This window comes from Macaca nemestrina, chromosome 12, assembly GCF_043159975.1.
Source record: "Macaca nemestrina isolate mMacNem1 chromosome 12, mMacNem.hap1, whole genome shotgun sequence".
Taxonomy (NCBI): Eukaryota; Metazoa; Chordata; class Mammalia; order Primates; family Cercopithecidae; genus Macaca; species Macaca nemestrina.
The window spans coordinates 23,760,988-23,785,627 of record NC_092136.1 but is presented as its reverse complement, the minus strand read 5'-3'; the positions used below and the strand labels follow the sequence as shown (position 1 = coordinate 23,785,627).

At 38.6% G+C, this 24,640-nt stretch overlaps 1 long non-coding RNA gene across 5 annotated transcripts in view; it reads left to right on the top strand.

Annotated features, from left to right (window-relative positions):
- The window catches only part of LOC105471590 (uncharacterized), a 73,567-nt gene extending 49,303 nt beyond the window's left edge, over positions 1-24,264 (top strand). For 2 of the 5 annotated variants that reach the window (XR_011610655.1, XR_011610653.1), the window contains 6 exons: positions 3,030-3,092; positions 4,273-4,423; positions 7,675-7,766; positions 15,018-15,095; positions 21,292-21,397; positions 24,102-24,264. This is a non-coding gene — a long non-coding RNA (uncharacterized lncRNA). Of the gene's footprint in view, positions 1-3,029; positions 3,093-4,272; positions 4,424-7,674; positions 7,767-15,017; positions 15,096-21,291; positions 21,398-23,649; positions 23,812-24,101 lie in introns of those variants that run through there. The other 3 variants (XR_011610654.1, XR_981236.2, XR_981237.2) reach the window with 3 other exon arrangements.
- The last annotated feature ends 376 nt before the right edge of the window (positions 24,265-24,640 follow it).

The following is a 24,640-nucleotide window of genomic DNA, read 5'->3' as shown; positions in this document are numbered from 1 at the left end:
TTGCTTTAGCCTCCACATCAGCTATGATGTGAACCCAGAATCTGAGCTTCTCTCAGGCACTATGCTATCTTTCTGTTAGTACAGCAGGGAGACATTAGGTAACATTACAATGCTTATTCAAAATCATATACATATATCTTTATTCTTACTGAAGACTGTACCTTCTAAAATGGCATGGTTTAATAAAAGATCCCAAAGACTAGCAGTCATACATGAATTCAAACTCCAATTCCACCACTCTCTAGCTGCAAAAATTTAGGTACTCAGCTTAACTGCATACATGAGTTTCATAAAACATAAAAATGGAATAACATCTACATCAGAATATTTTGTGAGGATTAAGTGAAATAGGAATTGCTTAGATAGTGGGGAGATTATACAGTAGTAAGGAAACAACATGAATTTTACAAATATAATTTTACAGGTAAAGCATAAAACTTGCTTGTTTAAAGTTATTAGCAAGTTTCTGAAATAGTAAAGAAGTTCTCACATTCCTCTGGAATGTAAAATGGTATAACCACTTTGGAAAACTATTTACTGATATTATAAAAACACAAATATATACCTATCACATGACCTACAGAGTCTACTATGTATTTACCTAAAAGAAATGCTTTATTTACAGGAGCCCCAAATTGGAAACAACCACAATTGAATTGATAAACGATATTATATCTATACAATAGAGGAAATATAAAGGAATTAACTATTGATAAACACAGTAACATAGATGAATCTCAAAATCATTATACTGAGTGAAAGAAGCCAGATATGTAGCAAATACACAATAATGTCTTGTGATAAGAAACAGATCAGTTTTGCCTGCAGCTAAAAGCTGAGGGAGGAATGAACCACAAAGAAATATGGGGATCTTTAGAAGCTGAAGGAAATTTTATGTGTCTTGAGTGTGGTGATGGTTTTATGAGTATATACATCTGTCAACTTTAGCAAACTGAACACTTTAAATGGAAGGAGTTTATTGTGTAAATTATATCACAATAAAGTTAATTTTAAAGATGAAGAAACATTTAATGTGCATGGATAGAAGGACTCAATATTTTAAAGACATAAATTCTCTCCAAATTTATCTGTAGATTAAAATGCCTTTCAAATAAAATAACCAGATTTGTGTGTCTGTATATGTGTGCATGTGTGCAATACGTGTGTGTGTGTGAAAATTAAGACTCTGAATCTAAAAGTTGTACAGAAATTTATGCAAAGGTCACAGAATAACTAAGGCCATATTGAATAATGAAGTCAGAGGACTATCATATCAATGTCCACTTTACATAATGCTATAGTAAGAATTAAAATAGTGTGGTGTTGACATACAGAGAAGCACATTGACCAAAGTAACTGGAGAAAATCTAGAACTGGACTTACTTAGATGTCAGTGATCTCTTTATTTATTGCAGGAAACTCTGCAATTCAGTGGGGAAAAAATTGTATCTTCAATAAATGGTGTAAGTTTTAATAAATATTCACATGGAAAAATAATTAATCTTATCTCATTCCTTACACTATATATTAGAATCAACTGACTGGGTGCAGTGACTCATGTCTGTAATCCCAGCACTTTGGGAGGCCAAGGTAAGCAGGTCATCTGAGGTCAGGAGTTCGAGACCAGCCTGGCAAACATGGTGAAACCCTGTCTCTACTAAAAATACAAAAATTAGCTGAGTGTAGTGGTGAACGCCTGTAATCCCAGCTACTTGGGAGGCTGAGGCAGGAGAATCACTTGAACCTGGGAGACAGAGGTTGCAGTGAGCCGATATTGTGTGATTGCCCTCTAGCCTGGGTGACAAGAACGAGACTGCATCTCAAAAAAAAAAAAAAAAAATCAACTATAGGTGATTTGTAGATCTAAATGTGGAAAAAATAATAAAGCTTTTAGAAAAATATAAAAATACCCTTACTATTTTAAGATAGTCAGATTTTTTTTTAATAAGAACAGAAAATATTCATTTAAAGAGAAAACTTGATAAAGAGGTGTATACTAAAGTTAAAATGAATTTAAAGACATAATTAAGAGTGTCACTATTGGGGGAACCTGCCCCCAATATTTCAACATAGGTTCTTTCTATTTTCCGTAAGTGTCAGCTGGGTGATAAATAAAGAGAGACAGTACAAAGAGAAGAATTTTACAGCTGGGCTGCCAGAGTGACATCACATTTTGGTAGGACCATGATGCCCACCTGAGTCTCAGACCAGCAAGTTTTTATTAAGGGTTTCTAAAGGGGAGGGGGTGTAAGAACAGGGAGTATGTACAAAGATCACATGCTTCAAAGGGCAAAAAGCAAAAATACTAATAAGGGTCTAACAAAGATCACATGCTTCTGAGGGAGCAGGACAAAGGGCAAAAGCAGAACTACTGATAAAAGTCTATGTTCAGCAGTGCATGTATTGTCTTGAAAAACATCTTAAACAACAGAAAACAGGGCTTGAGAGCAGAGAACCAGTCTGACCACAAATTTATGAGGGTGGAGTTTTTCCCCACCCTAGTAAGCCTGAGGGTACTGCAGGAGACCAGGGCGTATCTCAGTCCTTATCTCAACCGCATAGGACAAACATTCCCAGAGCAGCTGTTTATAGACCTCCCCCGAGGAATGCATTCCTTCCCCAGGGTATTAATATTAATATTCCTTTCTAGGAAAAGAGTTTAGCAATATCTTCACTATTTGTATGTCCATTTATAGGCTCTCTGTAAGAAGAAAAATATGTCTCTTTTTGCCCAACTCTGTAGGCAGTCAGACCTTATGGTTGTCTTCAATGTTCCCCCCCCAAATTGCTGTTATTCTGTTCTTTCTCAAGGTGCACTGATTTCATCTTGTTCAAACACACATTTTATAATCAGTGTGTACAGTTAACACAATTATCACAGTGGTCCTGAGGTGACATACATCCTCAGCTTACGAAGATAACAGGATTAAGAGATTAAAGTAAAGACAGGCATAAGAAATTATAGAAGTATTATTTGGGAACTGATAAATGTCCATGAAATCTTCACAATTTATGTTCCTCTGCCGCAGCTCCAGCTTGACTCCAGCTGGTCTCTCCATTCGGAGTCCCTGACTTCCCGCAACATGTCACAAGTAAGCTAATATGACAGAAAATATTTCTAATGTATATATCTGTTAAAAGAACAATATTAAGGATGTATAAAGAATTTTATACCTAAATGTGAAAATGAAAAATCAATAGCAAAAAAAAAAGGACAACATTCTTGCACAGATATTTAATTTTTTAAAATATCCAAATGTACAGTAAACTTAGGAAAATATATTTAACATTATATGCCATCAAGGAAATGCAAATTAAAACTCCCAGAAAGACTAAAATGAATAAATAAGTTTGACAATTCTAAATGTTAGTATGCATCTTCATACTTTTCTGGTGAGAGTATAAATTGAAAGAGCCACTTTAGAAAACTCTTTGGCAGTATATACTAAAACTGAATTAGCTCACAATTTAGGGCACAGTAATTCCATTCCCTGGTGTATATCCAAAAGAACTCCATACTTACACTCACCAAAATATTACACAACTATGTTCATAGCATTATTTGTAATAGACTAAAAAGGGAAACAACCATAAATAATGGAAAGGATTATAATGAAATGGAATCCAGTAATGAAAGTAAATAAACTACAATTACATGCAGCAACATGGGTGGATTTCAAAAACAATATGTTGAGCAAAAGAAGTCAGGATACAAACATAGTACATAATACATAATTCCATTCACATACAATTGAAGATCAGGAAACATTATTTAAATGTGCTGAAATGAGAGTAATAGTTGCCCTTGTGTGTCTGGTGACACGGATGGGGAGTGAGGGTGACTGCTGGGATGCAGATGATGCTCTATTTTTTTTCAAAATTAATAATCAATGTTAAATTTATATACCAACAATAAGCATCTCAAAATGAAAAATTTAAAATATATTAAAATAGTATCAAAATATTAATATTGCTTAATTCAGACAATATTAATATTTCTTGTTACATGAGAGTGATCCCTTTTTGGAAATCCATTGTACTGCACACCAGGATATGTATCCTTTTATTTATGCATGCTATACTTCAATAAAAAGGAAAAAAGATGAAAATAACACACATAGCCAAAGAACCCCATTTATTTAAAAAATTACATTTAGTTTCACAAATGTTTTATTCATTGCTAGAAATTTATTCACTGCTAGAAATTATCTGTGTAATTTAGTAGAACTCAGAGGAAAAAAACCTCAAACTATTTTATATTTGAATATTTAGCATAATCAAGTCCAGACACTGGGAAAAGTGAGGAAAATCAAAGGAAGAATGAATAGAAGTACATACTACATATAATGAGGAAATATTTCAGCCTCCAAGGTCTTCAAAAATTGTTTAGAAATAAATTGTCACAACAGACAGTGATAATAACGTAAGTTTCTATCTTGGAAAAATATAAATTGGGTTTGACAAATAAGTGTTAATTTTTATTTTTTTGTTCATGAATATATATAAATGTGTGATGTTAAACATGCTGCACACACAAACTTATGCCCCTCATCCTGCCTAAAATGAATGTAGAGTCCTGAAATGTCGGTGTATGAGTATCGAGTCATTTCTGCAGTGGTTTAAATTTTCTAAACAACGTAGTTCCGCTCCAACTTTGATGCCCTCATTAGTAATTTGAACATTTTAAGACTATTTGGAAACAAGCCCTGGTTGAAAGCAATAGCTGATATTATTGACCTGCAAGTTCAAAGAAAGAAAAAAACCCAATAATCATTTATTCTCTAGGACATACACCAATCACAATAAATGACCTAGATCTCTTCAGAGAAGAATTAGGGAACTATTTTTTATACATTTGCAGTAGATTTTCAGGATTCTTTTTCATAATTACACTCAGCTTCTCTTTGAATCAATAGGCTCTAGAGCTCAACTGATTTAGATCTAGAAACTGGGCTAGGGCGAGTTATTTTTCATTCAGTGGCTGACTAGAGTTCTCAATTTTTTCTTTCTGTTTCTCTTTCTTTCTTTCTTTCTTTCTTTTTCTTTCTTTCTTTCTCTTTCTTTCTTCTTTCTTTCATCCTTCCTTCCTTCCCTCTTTCTCCTTCCTTCCTTCCCTCCTTCCTTCCTTCTCTCTTTTCCTTCCTTCCTTCCTTCCTTCCCTCCCTTTCTCTTTCTTCTCTTTCCTTCCTTCTTTCTTTCTTTCTTTCTTTCTTTCTTTCTTTCTTTCTTTCTTTCTTTCTTTCTTTTTCTTCTTTCTCTTTCTTCTCTCTTTCCTTCCTTCCTTCCTTTCTTTCCTTCCTTCCTTCCTTCTCTCTCTCTCTTTCTCTCTCTCTCTCCATTCCTCCCTCTCTCTGCTCTCTTTCTATTACACAAATCAATGCCATGGTTGGGTTAACAATACATTTTGTTCATAGGAACATTATTATCTATCAGCCATCATCCTAGATTCCTACAGGTAAAGCCAACCCTATGTTCACTCTAGCTTCCATGTCAATTCAGTGTTGTCAATTGTAGTCTGCCATTATGAGATTTTTTCATCTCTGTAATGTTAGTGAAACTAGGCCGCATAAAACTTAGAAACTAGGCCTCATAAAAAAAGAACTTAAAAAATTAACACCAGGTGGCTCTGGATAGGGTCCCACCCTGCCTCAATAGGGTCCCAGCCTGATAGGGTCCCACCCTGCCAATTCCGGGAAACAACCTCATGGGGTCCCACCCTGCCAATTCCGGGGGTCCCACCCTGCCTCGAAGTTCCCGGAATCAACAACTCCAGGAAAAAACCTCATAAGGTCCTGCTCTAACCAATTAGAACAAGACACCTTGCTCAGGCCATAGACAGACCCAATTACCACGCGCCTAAAGCTTTGTTTGAATTTCGCGCCCTAAGCTGTGTTTGAACTTGTGTTTGCCTATATAAACAGCCTGTAACAAGCAGTCGGGGTCCCAGGGCCAACTTAGAGCTTGGGACCCTAGCGCGCTAGTAATAAATAACTCTCTGCTGTGAATCTCGTGTCGGTGATCCTTCGCGGCGACCCCTGCCCAGGAAGGAATCGACAGTTCGGTTCCAACATTAGAAACACCAATTTCATGTGGCATCTCTCACTATGAGCCCCAGCCTTCAGAAAATAGGCAACTCCAAGCTTTTCCAGCATGCTGGTGCACAACTGTATTTCTTAAAATCTTACTAAAGGTACTATCTGTTCAGTCTACACTAAAAGTGTGGTTCTCATATCAGGAGCACAATCTCAAGTCCTACTCTAGATATACTGAATAAGAATTTGCATTTTAACAAAATCTCTGGGTACTTTTGGTGCACATTTAGGACTAAGATCTGATTTTGTTTTTTTCTTATCTTGCCCAAATTCCTATCTAAGTGGTCTGGGGAGTCATGCCCTACAAACCATATATTCTCATCAGATGGGTTTTATTTAAGCCTATATATCATGACTTACCTTCCAATCTGACTCTGGCATAACATTATGTGACCAAGAAGAAAGTCAAAATATTTTACCCCAAAGCATGTTTCTTTTCCTTATTTTGAAATGGTCCTGCAAAGTCATCCTTTGTGGGGGAAAATTTGCAGCTGTAATGAATCTCTATTAAGCTCACTAGATCTTTTTCTTACAGGCTCTCCTAATCCTGAGGAGAGTAACTAAGAGTCTAGCACTTTTTAAAGGTCTGAATAGGAAACATTTGTCATCTATTGTCTTTCTAACGGAAGCCACTATAAGACTTCAAAAGAACCATTCTGAGCAAACTATCACAAAGACAGAAAACCAAACACCGCATGTTCTCACTCATAGGTGGGAACTGAACAATGAGAACACCTGGACAGAGGGCAGGGAACATCACACACCAGGGCCTGTCATGGGGTGGGGGAGGGGGGAGGGATAGCATTAGGAGAAATACCTAATGTAAATGACGAGTTAATGGGTGCAGCAAACCAACAAGGCACATGTATACATATGTAAGAAGCCTGCACGTTGTGCATCTGTACCCTGGAACTTAAAGTACAATTTAAAAAAACACCTAAATAAATAAATAAATTAATTAATTAATTAAAAAGAACCTTGGTCTCCACAATCTTTTGTCTTAACCAGAACATTTCCTTTCTATTGATCCCAGGTCTTTAGACAAACTCAAACAATTGTCAACCAGAAAATATTTAAATTTACCTAGATACTGGAAGCCCCACACCCCTACTTCCCCAACCTTTAAGTTGTCCCACCTTTCTGGACCAAACCAATGTATTTCTTAAACATATTTGATTGATGTCTGATGCTGCACCCTGACCACCTTGGGCACGTGTTCTCAGGACCTCCTGAGGGCTGTGTCATGGGCCAGAGTCACTCATATTTGACTCAGAAAAAATCTCTTCAAATATTTTACAGAGTTTAACTCTTTTCGTTGACAACATTAAAGTTGTGGAGCCATTATTTTAAGCATTCCCTGAGAAACATGTTCAAGTGGAAGTAGGTTCTTTTTTCTTTTCTTTTTTTTTTTTTTTTGAAATGGAATCTCACTCTGTCACCCAGGCTGGAATGCAGCAGCGTGATCTCTGCTTGCTGCAAGCTCCGCCTCCCAGGTTCACACTATTCTCCTGCCTCAGCCTCCCCAGCAGCTGGGACTACAGGCGTCCACCACCACGCCCATCTAATTTTTTTGTATTTTTAGTAGAGATGGGGATTTCACCATGTTAGCAAGGATGATCTCCATCTCCTGACCTCGTGATCCACACACCTTGGACTCCCAAAGTGCTGCAAGTGGTAGGTTCTTAAGTCTTGTTTAATAAATCTTTTCTAACAGCCCACCTCCTTGACCTTCTGGTCCCTTCATCTCTCCTCTTCAAAAGAAGTTTGGTGCCTCCACTTCTTTGACTGGAAACCATTTTCTTATTCCAGTTTTAAAAGACTATCTCAATGTTAAATGAAAATAAAACCTCAGGACCCCAATTCACTATGCCGAAAGGAAAAAAATACGCTGAAATCTGTCAGGCAAGAAATTGCCTTTTCTTTTATTCCTAAGCAGAGAGTCCAAATAAAGATTAAATATTTCCACAGGTAGCTACTTTAAGTTCACCTTATCTTATGTAAAATGCTGATTTACTGAGCATAAGTGACAATTCCTCTACTCCTTTTCTCTTGCAACTCGTAGATTACCATATTCTCCCTCTTTTCCCATCAGCCCACTTTCTTTCTTTAAATATTGAAGTTCTCAAAATCATTTTTGGAGAAAAGCCACAGACTTTAGACTGTTTCTGTAAATCTGTGTTCTTTTCTTCTGGGCATGTCCTTAACCTTGGCAAAATAAATTTCCAAATTTATTGAGACCTACCTCAGATACTTTTTTGTTTACACCAGCAAATATTAGAAGCAGTTCCATCTGTCCTCAATGCAACACTGAATCCTAAATCATAACTGAGTGTGCTCATATCAAAAAGCACTCTCGTTTTCACGCCCCAGCCTCAACAGTATAACATCGTCAACACCTTACCTTGGTTTACAATGGTGATAGTTCCCACAGCTCCTTTAGTAGGAGGCTATCACTTCCTGGAGGAAGGTTCACATTTCTCTGCTTAGGTTGCATTGAAACTAATTTTGTTTTTATTTTTTTCTGGATACAATAATATTGGAATGAAACTTGTGGAAAACCATTATTTTGGAAGACATCAACTCCAGATGTTCAATTGCCACATAAAATACACTGTCCCCAGTTACATTTGAAATTTAGGTAAACAACCCCCCATTTTTTATTTTACTATAAATACACCCCAGATGCATGGGGAATACTCGTATAAAAAAAGTATATCTTTATTGTCTGAATTTCAATTTATCTGAACATTTAAAAAAAATCTCAATAACCTTTTTATTTTAGAACAGTTCTATATTTACAGAATTTATATTTACAGACAAATTGCAAAGATAGTATGGAGATTGTCCATATACTCTATACACAGTTTCCCTCATCATCATCATCAAATGTTAGTATGACATATTGGTTATGATTAATAAACCAATATTGGTACATTGTTAACTGAAGTCCATACTTCAGATTTCATTCACTCATTCAGTTTTTATTTGTTTATTTTATTATTATTATTATTATTATTTTTGAGACAGAGTCTTGCTCTGTCACTCAGCCTGGAGTGCAGTGGCACAATCTCTGCTCACTGCAAGCTCCACCTCTGGGGTTCATGCCATTCTCCTGCCTCAGCCTCCCTATTTATTTACTTTTTGAGATGGAGTTTTGCTCTGATGGTCAGGCTGGAGTGCAGTGGTGCCATCTCGGCTCACTGCAACCTCCACCTCCTGGGTTCAAGCAATTCTCCTGCCTCAGTCTCCTGAGTAGCTTGGATTACAGGTGTGTACCACCACGCCTGGCTAATTTTTGTATTTTTAGTAGAGATGGGGTTTCACCATGTTGGTCAGGCTGGACTCAAATTCCTCACCTCATGATTTGCCCTCTTCAGCCTCCCAAAGTGCTGGGATTACAGGCATGAGCCACCACACCCAGCCACCCATTCAGTTTTTGACTAATGTCTTCTTTCTCTTGCAGCCTACCATCTAGGATACTACATTATATTTGTCTCTCAAGTCTCCTTAGGCTCCTTTTGTCTGTCACAGTTTTTCAGACTTTACTGGTTTTTGGTTACCCTCAGAATTTTAAGAAGTACTGGTCAGATATTTTGTAGGTTATTTCTTTACTGGTATTTTTCTGATGCTTTTATCATGATTACACGAAGGTGACGTGTTTTGGGGAGGAAATCCACAAATCTAAAGTGCCATTTTCATGACATCTATCAAAGGCATATATAGTATTAATATGACTCAGCTTTGAAACTTATTTTTTTGAGATTCTGTGTTTGGGGGTTACTGTGTTCTGAAAATACAAAAATGAGACACTTAGATCTCATGCCATTATACCTGGAAACATTTTCTTTATCTCCATTTGTCCCAAGACATTACATTTAGTAAATGCAAGTAGTCTGTTTAGGGAATAGATCATCAATGCTCTGTCTATCATACTATAAAAATATCATATCTGAGAATATATTGTTCATACAGCTAATATTCATTAATATTTAATCTGATGGAAACACCCAAAGGGTAAATTTTTCTATTACCTTTCTATCCATAAATTTATTTAAATGTTTGACAAATTATCTTTCTTTCTTTTTAATAGCCAAGAAATAAAGAAGGAGATGATGGCTCTGGGTACCAGCTGGCAGATTTTCCACATAATATAAAGCAGTAAATACCTATAAAAACATAGTTATTGAGACATCTATAGTCAGCTCCCCAAAGAGAGTGAAATCCACATTGTTCAGGTTGCAGTTATAGGAGAAAGCAGTCTAAGAAGGGCTCCAGGGGAATTGGGAAATTTCTGAATCGGGGATGTATATGAATGCTAATATTGACAACCCCTCTTATTATTTTTCTATATGGATGAGTTCATCTGTCTATACAGATGCGTTTGTTAGACTCTATATCAGTCTAGCAAATATTTATTTTCCTGGATATCTTTTTGAGTGTTTTGTCCTAGACCACAAAGTTCATAACTCTTGCAGCATCTGCTACAATATTTTATCTATTTTGCCAGTCATTTAGAAAATACGGTACTTTTTACCCTGTGGGCCTTTGCTATTACCTGAACTTGTCACAGCTTTTAGAGGCTTTCAAAAGTTTTCTTTATTTCTTTGTGATCCCTAACTTTCTGCTTGTTGACATCATTAAACACTCTGCCCAGTATTGAACTTGGTAAGGAAATAAACAAAATAATACAAACAATATTTGTTGAAACACTAGTATGTGCTAGGCATAATGGTGAGCTCTCAGATAACAAAAATAAATAGCACAAAATCTCAGGATCCAGGGTACTCACATCAAATCGTAGGGTTAGAACTGCATACAGTAGTATATACAAAGCGCTATGCAAAAATATAAGACAAATGGGCAGGAATGGAGAAGTACCAAATACGTGTTCACACAGAAAAATAATGAATAAGTAAAATGTTATGTAGTGGGGAAGAAAGCAAGGATAGCCTGGAAAGAGAGATTAAATAATACATTTTACAAAAATATGAAAGAAGAGCATGCTATACCTCAGGAATAATAAGTAGTTTAATGAGATTGAAACACAATGGATACAGAGAGAGAGGTAAAGGTAAAGCTAGAAAGATAACATCTGGTTGGATCACAAAAAGCCTGGGGCATCATTCTAAATGTTGTGAACTTTATTTTAAGCATGAGTAAATCTCAGCTTCTTGAAAGCTTCATGGGTAGCTATATGGAGAAGAAAGAAATAAAAGTTAAATGACCTGCCCTGAGATAGATGAAAATCTATTTGAGAAGGCAAGACTTATGAAAACAGGGTAAGGCATAATTCAAAATGGAGTATGGTCAAGTGGAAAATCCTGATCTAGAAAATATACGATTCACAACTACTGAAGTCCCTTTAATCCATTTTCCTTACTCCAGCTAGGGCTCTCTTGTAAGGCATAAATCAACCACTTCAATCTCTGCATACCATGGCCCCCGAAATCTTTCAATGATTTTCTAATGCTTATAGAAAAACAAAATCAAACTTTTTATGCAAGTCTTAGAAAGCTTTACACTATAGTTATAAGCAAAATTCCTCTTTCTTTCAGCATTTCGGTCACACTGGCTTTTAAAGGCCCCCATGTAGCAATATTTACCTTTACTATAAGGCCTTTGCATAGGCTGTTCCATATGTCAAAATGCCCTTCCTGTCCTAGCCCTTCTTTCTTGTTCATAATTCCAAGTGTTTAACCTGAAACGATACCTTTGGGAAAGCTTTCATCAGCCTCCCTAACTTTTGCAAACCTTCACCCTTCAGTTTCATAATATAGTATATAGTTCTTCTTCACAGTGTCAGTGGCAATTTGACATTATTGGTAGTGATTTGCTGTTTGACTCTCACTAGACTGCAGGCTTCATGATAGCAGGATCCATATTTGATGATGATCACTGTTGCATAATGAGCACCTCAAACAATCTCTCATGTGCAGTCAATATAAAGCAAGCATTCTAAAATAAATGGTCTTCACATACATTATCTCTGTATTTTTTCTTTAGTAGTAAACACTGCACACTTCAACTCTCTTTTTGTCCTGAAATTTAGCCCCCAGGGTTGGCTTAAAGTCTCCTATGCCTATGAAATGTTGCATTTGTTGCCCAATTTTAGAGATGTTAGGAAGAGTTTTCTAAAAAATTATACCTTGTAAATGAGTTAATTATTTTTGTTTGGATTGTGGTGATTCTGTAATTGTAGATTAATTGGTTCCATCTGCTCTGTGATTTTCCAATTAATAGGTAATAGCTTTCAAAAGTCAGTTTGTTTCTGACATGTGTAGGAATGTATTTAAGATGGCAATTTTTCCCCCTAATGATCTCTGTTGCTACTTTTTTTTTTTTTTAATCCTCTTCGAGTCTTGAGGCAAACAGCACTTTTTTTTTTTTTTTCCTGTCAGTTGAGGCCTTTCCAGGACAAGTCTTTCTGAACAGAGTCATAAACTTTTTTCTTTGCCATTGGTGTTCTAGGTTCATTTATTATTTGCCGCTGTTCCCAGTACTGATTAATGACAGTAATTTTTAAGGCTAGAGGTGTTTTATTATTTTTTTAATTTAAAAATTGACTGACTGTTTGATTAAGTTTTCTCCAGCTGAGTTTTCATATTAATAGAGATTCCTGGCTGCCGAATGCCTGCTGTAAGTGGAAGGGGAGTAGGAAATAAAGGGAGGAGAGGTTTCAAAATTATTTAAGCATATATATTCAAGTCTATCTCTTCCTACAAGAAAGCTGACCTTAAATGTTCTATTACCTAATTGTAGATCTTTATGAAACCCTTGAAATTTTGGAATACTCTGTTACCTTTTCCTCTTGAGATATTGTGATATAATAAAGAATAGGTATCTTTATTTTGTTTCCTGGCACACTACTTCTAAAATATTTGAAATCTCCAGTGATGAGTCTTTTTGTATGCTAATGAGATGACTGGTGGCTGGGTGGTCCTGGAGAATGGGGGCTGGCAGCCAGGGAACCAATCAGGTGATTAGAGGATTACAACTCAGGTGATTAGAGGATTACAACTCTTGTCCCACCACTGACCTCCTGGGACTGAGAGGACCTGAAGGTTGAGTTGATCACCAGTGATCAGAGATATTTAATCATATCTAGTAATGAAACCTCCAAACAAACACAAAAAATGGGTTTCAGAGAGCATCCAGCTTGGCAAACACATAGTACTGGGAGGGTGGCATGTCTGGGGAGGGCATGGAATCTCTGCACCCTTCCCCCATACTTTGCCCTATGCATCTCTTCTATATGGCTATTTCTGAGTTGTATCCTTTGTAATAAACCAGGAATCTAGTAAGTAAACTGTAATTCTGAGTTCTGTGAACCATTTTAACAAACAACTGATACTAAGGAGGGTATAAAAGTCTGATTTATACCTGGTTTGTCAGAAGCACAAGTAGTGACCTGGACTTATGACTCACATCTGAAGTGAGAGTGGAGGACAGTATTGTGAAGTCCTTAATCTGTGAGATCTGCACTAACTCCAGGTAGATAGTGTTGGAATTGAATTGAACTATAGGACATATAGCTTGTGTTCCCAGAGAATTGGAGAATTGCTTGCTGTGGGAAAAAATCCCTTACATCTGGTATCAGAAAGAAAGTATTCTGGAAGTATCAGATGTAAGCATGGCAAAGAGAAAAGAGTTGGTTTTTCATTATACCTCTTTATCATCATAAATATCATCATCAAGGTTAAATAATTTTTAAAACTTTCCAAGTATTAACTTATGTAAGTTTGCTAAACAGTGGCAAAATGTTGGCTATATGGAAACTAGTCAAGTAGATAAAAATTTTCATTTGGACCAGTGTTTTCTCTGAAAAATGAAAATAATATACTATAAAGAATGAGAACACATACTGTCAAATGATACTAATTTATTCATTTGCTTATTCATCCAACAACTACTTTTAACATTTACTACATACCAGAAACTATTCTAGATGATTGGCATACCTCACCAAATAAATCCATCATAGGTGTTTGAGCCCTCATTAAGCTTACATTTTAGTGTAGGTAAGACTTTCACGAAGTACATAAAGTAAATGAGTAAATTAAAGACATTCACTTCAGGACATAATGGAGTTAACAAGGACTGGATTTATCTTCCTGTGAAAAACAATTAGAAAATCAGATCAAATATACAAAACAAGGGTTTTCAGACAATGGAAAGCAGGCAGCACAAAACTCGATACCTGAGAGAACATTAACAAACCCTGTGATTACACAAACTTACTGTATAGAAGCAGTTTCCAGGCCACAAGGCAGAGGGGAAGAATTCAAATAAAGCCCACACGTTTTGTTGCGGTGAGAAATCAGAGTAGAGAATATACAGAGGACAAAATTGCTAGAATTTATGGATGAGAGCAGTGGAGTCAAATGTAAAAATGTGACATACAAAATGGCATCACTCTGGTTGAGAGCTCTAAAATGGAATAGGAAAGCCATTCTAAAAAGGACTACCTACAAGGCCTGCAACGTTGCAAAAACAAAACAAAACAAAACAAACAAACACAAAAACACAGGAAATTGCCTTGAACTTTTGAGCTCGGCCAAGCCACTACAACCACAACATCCCAGAAAATAGCTGAATTTCACCAGCACTGCAACTCCTGAACAGAAACAACCCATGAAATATGGACACATGTACAAAGCTAGCTGCCTTCAACAATGATAATTCTTTCAAAGCAACTTGTGTCATCACTTTTAGCTTCCTTTTTAAAACCCCCTACTGCTGTCCATCTCTTTGGAACACAATTTAGCATCTAGTCAAATCTGTGTCTCACAAATTGTAATTCTTAAGACCCCAATAAACACCTTGACTTACTGCTTTACAGTTTGGTCTTTTGCCTTTTCTTGGTCGACACTATATGGTGTTCAAATTGAGTGGGATAAAAAGTGATTCTCCTTTTCTGTGTTCCAGTGCGACTGCAGACTTGAGCACAGAACCTGCAAGAACCTCTTGTGTTTCGTCGCCTCCCAGATGCCCTACACCTTGTTGGTGAGTCCTCTTATTTCCCTCACCTCCCACTTTTGTTAGAGTCGGGCCTTTATTGAGGGTCCTTTGTTGCCAGGTAACGAAAAAAGGGATTTTTCCCCTTTTGGGGAGTACTCATGGGGACTTTATTTCTAAGGGTATAGGTGCTGAGTCACCCTCTTCTGGAACCTCTGCTGGTTTCATGCACAAAAATTATAGTACTTCATCTTGTAAATTTCTTTCTCGATGGACCAACATCAGTAGAAGTGTTCTGTAATGACAGTGATGAACTGGGATCTTTTGATTTCCCAAAACTTGTTTTCCTTCCTGGACAATTTGAGTAGCTAAATGGAAAGATTAAACAGCCTGAAAGGAACTTCTACTTTAATTTGTTATCTTGAGGTATCTAAAAGACTCTAAGAATCTGAACGAGAAACTGTAAGAGATATAGATGCCAAATTAAAAACTTGGGGGGGGGGGGATCACAAGCTTCTAAAAAGAAAAGAAATCCTGAATCAAATATGCCTTTATCTATTTTTCATTATCCTGTGTCACCTACCCCTCCTAGCTCTACTCATCCCATACCACTGACACCCTCTGCACCCTCTTGCTCATATGGTGAAAACTTATTGTAAACCTTAAAATTATTTCCCAGGTTCAATGAAGAGGCTTATTGAATTAAGTTACTATTAGAATATGTACGCCATTGGAAATTCTGGTTGTCAGTGGCCAAAAGAGCGATGTTTTAAATTTGAATGGCTTCTATATTTAAAAAATATTTTCTTGATCTCTCATTTTAAACAATTGCCTTATTTGTATTTATGGAAAGATCAAATAACTTTTAAAAAGATGCTTAATAGTGTCATGACTAGACTTAGAAATTATCTCAATATAATAAAAGAGCAGACTCTGACCTAAAAACAAGTTAAAATCCCTTCTATGCTCAAACTACCTCCCTTGATTCCCTGTGGAATTTGAAAAATAAGGCACTCCACCCTGTGGTCTAGTGGCTGGGATTTGCACTTTCACTGCCAAGGCTCAGGTTTGATTCCTGTTCAGGGAAACAGTCTCTGCAGATGTAAGTCCTTTAACTCAGCAAAAGAAAGACTGAGTAAAACATTGGTCAGATATATTTGTGTGACTCTTGACTTTTTGGGATATCTATTTGTTATCGATCCTTTCCCTTTCTTTTCATTTCCTGTGTTATCAACTATCTCTTTTAGTCTTTCATCTACAGGGCACATGGTCAGTGTCTGTGTGGAGAAGATCAGCTGAGAAGCTAAGATTCTAGAGAACATGTCCAGACAAGACAAAAGTGTGTATTGTATCCCAGTTGTGGCTAGCAAAACTTTCGTTTCTTTGGCGTGTCTTTGAGTGGTTCTGGATGTTGAGAGGACTCCTTGGCACCTCTTTGAAGAGGCTTGTGCATTCTTGGTTAAGGTATAACCTTAGTTAAGGCTTTTTTGTTTTGATGAGTCCTTTGGACGATACATTTGGTAAAAAGTTCAAAAGCCAAGCATATTGGATTTTTTTCCTGGATAAAATCTAGATTTGGAAAAAAAATTATAAGAAGTCAGCTATGGTTAGAAGTCAGCTTAATGAAAAGATGATATTCAGGCTACATATATATATGTGTGTGTTATATATATGTGTGTGTGTGTATATATATAAACAGAAAGGTCCATATATACATATATGTATATGAACCTTTCTGTTTTTTTTCTTCCGGGTCCTGTTTCTGGGATTTTTTTTTAAGTCAACTACAGCCACTTTTTAATTATATATTTGTTCCTTCTGTTTGCTTCTTTTTTTGTTGGCATAATTTTTGCTGAGAAAAGTGTAAAAGTCATTGGCCTTTCTGGGAAATTTAAAATCTCTAAATTAGCTCTTCTAAGACTTGTTCTTTCATTTCCTTCCACTTCTCTTTTCTCTTTTCCACCTTCAATTCAACATAAATAGATCTGGAAGAAATGTATAGGGACTCTGAGACTTTTTGAGGAAAGTGAAAAAAGGTACCACAAATCTCCTTTTTAGGGTTTTGTTTTCCTCATGGAGCTCCCAAAACAATGTCAAGGTTTTCCTCAGTTCTAAACCTCTGCTCTCGTTTGCATTGAATGACCTAATCTTTTTGTTTTGGGGGGTACCTGGTATTGATGCAGAATGGGGGCAGGGAAGTACTGGGAGGAGAAGGGTGGGTCTCTGTCTAGGGCTCCACACCCAGGGTTATGCCCATGGACCTAGCTGAGGACAGGCACGCCTGCCTTTGCACCCAAATGTTGCATTTCCCAAGACCACCCTGGCCTATCATGCCCCCATCTTGTGCCCATGGAAACCCCAAGACCCTAATGGGCAGATGCACAAGTGGCTGGACGTCGAGAGGAACACATCGGCAGAAGAAGACACAAGCAGCTGGACGGTGAGAAGACATCAAGGGGAGCACACAGGCAGAAAAGCACATGACAGATGCTGACATGCCAGCAGGCCATCGACCAGGGGAAGGAAGTGGAGTTTGGCCAGGGCAGTCAGAGGAGCCTGAGCAGCCTGACTCCACGGAAAAACTATCTCCCTTTTGGCTCCCCCATCTGCTGAGAGCTACTTCCACTCGATAAAACCTTGCACTTATTCTCCAAACCCATGTGTGATCTGATTCTTCTGGTACACCAAGGCAAAAATCTTGGGGTACAGAAAGTCCACTGTCCTTGATATAAGACAGGGGTCCAGTTGACTGACTAACACAAGCTGCCTGTGGACAGCTAAACTAAAAGTGTGCTCTGTAACACATGCCCACTGAGGCTTCAGCTGTAAATGTTCACCCTAGACACTGCTGTGGGGTTGGAGTCCTATAGCCTGCCCATCTGTATACTCCCCTAGAGGTCTGAGCAGCAGGGTGCTGAAGAAGTGAGCCACATCCCCATTGCATGCCCTGCAATGGTGAAAAGGGAACTTTTCCCATTTCAACTGGTGGCTCGTCCAGGATTGTGGAAAGTGAGTGTGAGTGAATGTGAAACTGTCAGGTCTGCCTCTTTTCCAAGACCCTGCCACCTTTCTCTCTTTCCTCTGAGTAAGAGGCTCTGTTTCCCTTCAAAGAGTTTTTAAAAACCCTGCCCTAAAACCAGGCCAGTCAAAACCCCCAGATTTTGCCTCTTTTTCTCCCTCACACGATTTAAAACAGCTATTATCTCTTTATGTTAAAAGGTTTGCTACAGGCTGTGGCAATAAAATGAGCATTTGGTTCAGCTGCCAAAGGTGCAAATCAGACTAATTTTTCCTATAGATGCCATGTATGCCTTCACCTGGACAGTCACAGGCACACATAGCTCAGGGTATCTCCTCCTGCCCTTTACCTTCCCAGCTCTGGCACCTGGGCATGCCCACAGCAGGCAAAGGCCTAGTCCAACGGCCATGAGTGGCCAGTGGACGGGCACTTCTCACCTGCCACTCCAACAGAAGATTTCTGCCCTGGCCGAGGAATTTAATCCAGTTTGAACTGTGGGGAAGGATTAGAGGAATCCACACTCCACCTGCGTTAAGTGAAGGATTCTTCCCCAAGATCTTCCCATTTTGCCCCTTAAACTGTTTTTCTTTTTTATTTTTTTTCTTTTCTAAGTGAGAGGGCTCCCCACTGCCAGCTGTGTTTCTGATTGGTAAGTTAGTAGAGGAAGAGGCACAACCCCTGCTGGCTGAGAAATGCAAATATAGTAGGGGACATTTGAGACACTCTAAAGAGATAAAAACAGCCTCTAAAATATCTTTTCAGTCCCAAATTTGATTCCAAGCTTCAGGCTGAAGTCCTAGAAAGAAAAAACCAGATCTGAGGTATCCAAAGCCAGGAAACAGGCACAATGTAAGTGGGCAAGGCCAATTCCTGCTGACTCAACCCCATCCCATGGAAGGAGCCCGTACTTCATGGAATAAACAGGCCCAGAGAACTCAAGATTTGCCAACAGCAGGGAGAAATGGAGGCATAGGTGAGGGTGGTTAATTCCTATTATCCAAGTTTTCCCTGCTTCATGGGTACATATTGCATTAGTACCTATGGCTGGCACCTGCCAAGGTCACTAGGGCTCAGGGATAAGGGATAGAAAGTGAAGAGAGGATGCTTGCTTTCTCTCTCCATCACACGCTGAGTGTTAGCTGAAAGAATTCCCTGTCTTTCAGAATGGGCAACCAGTTCTCTTTAGCACCCCCGGCTTTAACTTAAATAGAGTAGATCCTGAACCATGGGGACTGCTTTGATTCTCAGAATCTGGAGGAAAAGCGCCTCATTGGCTTCTGCACAAGAGTTTGGCCAAATTGTGATTTACAGGGAGGACTGGCTTGACCTCAGGAAGGAAGCATTCATTTTGACACCGTCCAGCAGTTGGAACTTTTCTGTAGCTGTGAGGACAGATGGTCTGAGGCCCCATATGTGCCTTACCTTGCAAGGTAATTGAGACCTTTGCCGACAACATAGGATTGATCCAGCCGTCCTGTTTGCCATCTCAGGGAAGGCTGCAAGGGGCAAGCCCAGAGGATTAAAGACTCATGTCCCAGGGGTACCCCCAGCAGAGGAGCCAGCTCCCTCAAGCCCTGCTCCTCGAGGTCCACCTTGACCTTCCTATCCAGCTTCAGCCTGTCACTTTCCCCCTCCTAGAAATACTCGCCTTAAGCCCCAGTCTCATTATTTCCCCTCCAGTGAGTGCCCAATGAATTTGGGCCCAGTAAGGTCCAGGTCCCCTTCTCCATACAGGACTTAAAGCAAATTAAGGAGGATCATGGCAAATTATCAGATGACCCTGATAGAGATATAGATGCTTTCCAGAATTTCACTCAAATATTTGAACTCTCCTTGAGAGATGTTATGTTACTTTTGAATCAGACCCTGCTGGTCACTGAGAAACAGGCTGCCCTGAAAGCAGCAGAGAGATTTGGGGATGAGCTTTGTGTCACATATAGTGTCGGGGAAGGGGGTAAACATTATCTAACTGGAAAAGAAGCAGTAGCAGTGCATGACCCTAAATGGGATCCCAGTGATGAGATGGAAGATTGGAAGAGGAGACATTTTCAGGTATGCATAATGGAGGGCTTACATAGGACTAAGACCAAGCCTCTCAGTTATACTAAATTGTCCATGATCGACCAGGGATTTGATGAAAATTCCACTGCCTTCCTGGAGAGGCTAAGAGAGGTCTTGGTAAAGCATACCTCTCTATCTCCTGATTCAGTCGAGGGACAACAAATCCTACAGGATAAATTTATTAATCAGGCAGTTCCTGACATCAGGAGGGAGTTGCAGAAATGGGCCCAGACAGTACACTGGAGAACACCTCCTGAAACTGGCCACCTCTGTCTTTTGTAATAGAGACAGGGAGGCCCAAGAAAAAGAGAGGAAATACAGGAAAAACAAAACAAAACAAAAAAAAAAGAAGCTTTAATGGGCACCAGGCAAGCCCACAAACCTCAGAATTCCCAGGGTGCACCGTTAACTGCTAAAGATATGGCAAGAACACTTATCTCTCTTCTAAAGTTTAACTGCTCCCATACAAGATTTAATTTTTTTCAACAAGGTGGAAAGCTCAGGATACAATGTGGTTGTTAGTGTATTTTTCTTCTTGTCTCTGAATCTATGACATTAACTTTTTTCCTTGTATAATACACATGTTTAACCCATGCATGCTTAACCTTATTACATTTTTTTTTCTCTCATGCCTAGAAGTCATCAAACTCTAAATGGTCAGGCAACCGGAGCCTTGGTTGATGGCTCCCCTTTGCTGGGAATCCTTAGATAGACCCCTGCTGTAGGAATCTGACTGTTGTTATCCCCCAAAACAATGTCCCCTGTCAGCAGGAATCAGCTAAAATTGGTCATCTTCCATATTCTAACAGCTGTTAGATGTACCTTTTCAGAGGGGGGAAATGATATGGGAGAAGGAGACCTAGACCTTACTGGGCCCAAATTCATTGGGCATTTGTTGGAGGGGTAAGAATGAGACTGGGGCATGTTTAAGGCAAGTATTTCTAGGAATGGGCAAGTGAAAGACTGAAGCTGGATAGGAAGATTGGGGTGGTCCTGGAGGAGCAGGGCTTAAGGGAAATGACTCCAAGCCCAATACCTCCCCTCTGGCCCAGGTGTGCCTCCTGGCCATGCTGAAAAGGATTAGATTCTCTGAGGATTGTCTTAATAGCTGTGCCTTTCTCCAGGACTCTTGATACATAACAATTAAAATTGCTTGCCTCCTAGGTTTTTCACTGGAAATTACAGTGATGTTTAAGACTGCAGTGAATATATGTAATGAAAACTACTGGATATAAGAGAAAAAATTTTGCCCACAAAGTATGAAAGAAAAGTAAGACGTGTTTTTCATTAGGATGGTTATAAAACAAATAATGTTATTTTTGTTAAAGGAAAAATTATTTTGTCTAGTTTAGAGATTATTTAAAGATTGTTTTAAATTGAAGGAAGAGAAAATGAATGATAGATAAAACTGAATGGATATAGAAAGGGAATAAAAAATTATAAGAAGATAGGAAAGGGTTATAAAAATTTTATCATATGTGGTAAAAAAGTGACTGAGATTGCATGAATTTTTTTTTTTTTTTTTTTTTTTGAGAAGGAGTCTGGCTCTGTCGCCCGGGCTGGAGTGCAGTGGCCAGATCTCAGCTCACTGCAAGCTCTGCCTTCCGGGTTTACGCCATTATCCTGCCTCAGCCTCCCGAGTAGCTGGGAACACAGACGCCCGCCACCTCGCCTGGCTAGTTTTTTGTATTTTTTAGTAGAGACGGGGTTTCACCGTGTTAGCCAGGATGGTCTCGATCTCCTGACCTCGTGATCTGCCTGTCTCGGCCTCCCAAAGTGCTGGGATTACAGGCTTGAGCCACCGCGCCCGGCGCATGAATTTGTTTATAAGATTTTGTTAGAATTACATTTAATATTAATAACACACTGATGCAAAGGTAGAATGTGATTTTTTTAAATAAAAATTTTGTGCAGTATTAATATGAAATAGTAAAATACTTGTTCATCTTTGGAGTAAACTGCAAAAATAAAACAGGAGAGTTTGCCTTTTTTTTTTTTTTTTTTTTTTAAAAAACAAAGTCTCACTTTATTGCCCAGGTTAAAGTTCAGTGGTATGATAATGTCATTGCAACCTCAACCCAAACCTTTGGGCTCAAGCAATCCTCCTGCCTCAGCCTTCTTGGTATTTGGGTCTATAGGTATGTGCCACCACACCTGGCAATTTTTTTTTTGTAGAGATGGGGTTTTGCCATGTTACCCAGGTTAGTCTCAAACTACTGGACTCAGGTAATCCTCCTGCCTTGGCCTCCCACATTGTTGGGGTTACCGGCATGAGCCACCATACCTGGCCTTTCATACTACCTTAATTAGGTCATTTGATTTTTGAGAAAACCAAAGTTATTCTCTATCAAAGAGTAAAATTGTTAGTTTTGTTTGTTTTGCTTTCGAAAATCTTTGATCAATTTGGCTGAATGAATCACTATTATTTTACAGTGATCTGTGACCCTATTTTACTATCAAAAGTTTTAAAATATCGATATTTGATAAACTTTCCCGAAATCAAATTCCTTTTTTTTTTTTTTTCTTTCTGTGAGACGGAGTCTTGCTCTGTCGCCCAGGCTGGAATGCAGTGGCACGATCTCGGCTCACTGCAAGCTCTGCTTCCCGGGTTCATGCCATCCTCCTGCCTCTGCCTCCTGAGCAGCTGGGACTACAGTTGCCCGCCACCACACCTGGCTAATTTTTTGTATTTTTTAGCAGTGATGGGGTTTCACCGTGTGTTAGGCAGGATGGTCTTGATCTCCTGACCTCATGACCCGCCCGCCTCAGCCTCCCAAAGTGCTGGGATTACAGGCATGAGCCACCATGCCTGGGCCTTTTTTTGTTTGTTTGTTTTTTTGAGACAGGATCTTGCTCTTTCCCCCAGGCTGGAGTACAATGGCACAACCTTAGCTCACTGTAGCCTTAAACTGCTGGGCTCAAGTGATCCTCCCACCTCAGCCTCCCAAGTAGCTGGGACTACAGGCACACACCACCATACCCGGCCAATGTTTTAAAAAACAATTTTTTATAGAGAGCAAGTCTTGACTCTCACTTTGTGGCCAGGCTGGTCTTGAATTCCTTCTTTCCCGTGATCCTCCTACCTCGGTATCCCAAAGTACTGAGATTACATGTGTGAGCCACATCCAGCCTCAAATTTCAAATTCTAAATTAAGTCTTTCTGACCTCAAATTACTGCTGGACATTTCAAAAAGAGCCCATGGAGCTCTAAGAGAGGCATATTAGGCTTATATGAGATGTTAATATCTTATAAGAATCATTGTTAAATAAGAAATGGTTTAATGAGATCCTTCATCACTCAGCTATTAACCCCATTTTTCTCTCCATAGCCACCAACTAAGTCTTTAGTGTGTCAAATTTCCAGGGAAGTTTCAGATAGGGGAATGTTGGGGAACACAAAATGATTCCCCAAAATATGGCTCTTGGGCTTGGCGAGCACTTTTGAAAATTAAAAGGCCTCAGAAATAAGTCTCAGAATCAAGGTCCATCTAATCTTGTTTTGTTCCTTCCTCTTCATGGCAGGGAGAGACTCTCTCTGGAATTTCCTAATCTGACCAAGAAAGCTTCTTACCAAAAGAAACACTATTGCCTTCTATCCCCTTCCAGAAATCTCATTATTTCAGAAAAGAGGAGTAAAGAGTGGAACCATAGCCAGATGAAATTTTTAACAAGATAATATCTGCCTCTGGGGCTCATTAAAATTCCAAAGTAATTTATTTACAAATTAATTTATGTCTCCCTGGTCCCTTCATTCTCCCTAATCGTCTATATGTCCCATCTCCTCTATCTCTTATAAAAAATGACTTATATAAGCTTCTGTGCCCCATTAGGGATTGGGAATAATTACTCTATGTTCTGTCCCCATGCATATTAATAAAATTTGTAAGCCTTTTCTCTTATTAATTTGGCTTTTGGCAGTTAATTTTTAGCAACTCTTCAGAGAGCAAAGTGAAGTTTTCTTTCTGCTCCTACAGTTTTGGTGCATCAGGATATCAAAGTTGATCTGCTTATCTGGAAGCTACAATCAAGGGAATCCAGGATCTGACAAGCTAGCAGAGAAATTTTTATTGCACCATCTGAACTTTCTGTTGCTGCTAGCCTATCCAGGATATTAAAATAATAATGTCACAATGTTTAGACATGGTTAATTAAATACATGCTTCTCCTGGTGTAGAGCTTATCATCATAGAATAATACAGGCCTCCTAGTTAGAGTGGCTCCCTTGTCATTCATGTTTGGCCAATCTCTGAAGTCTTGGAAGTACATTAACTTCCAACAGTCTCTCTCATGGTACACAACACTCTAGATAAACAGGCATTTCCAAGGGCGATCAATTACAAATCTGTGCCAATCAAATGGCAATTGATTAGTGATACTTCCTCATGTCAGACCTTGATCGAAAGGGAAATGTGGAATGTGATATACAACATGGTTTCACTCTGGTTCAGAGCTCTAAAGTGGAGTTAGGAAACCGTTCTAAGGAGGACTACCTGGCCATCCCGCAATAATGCAA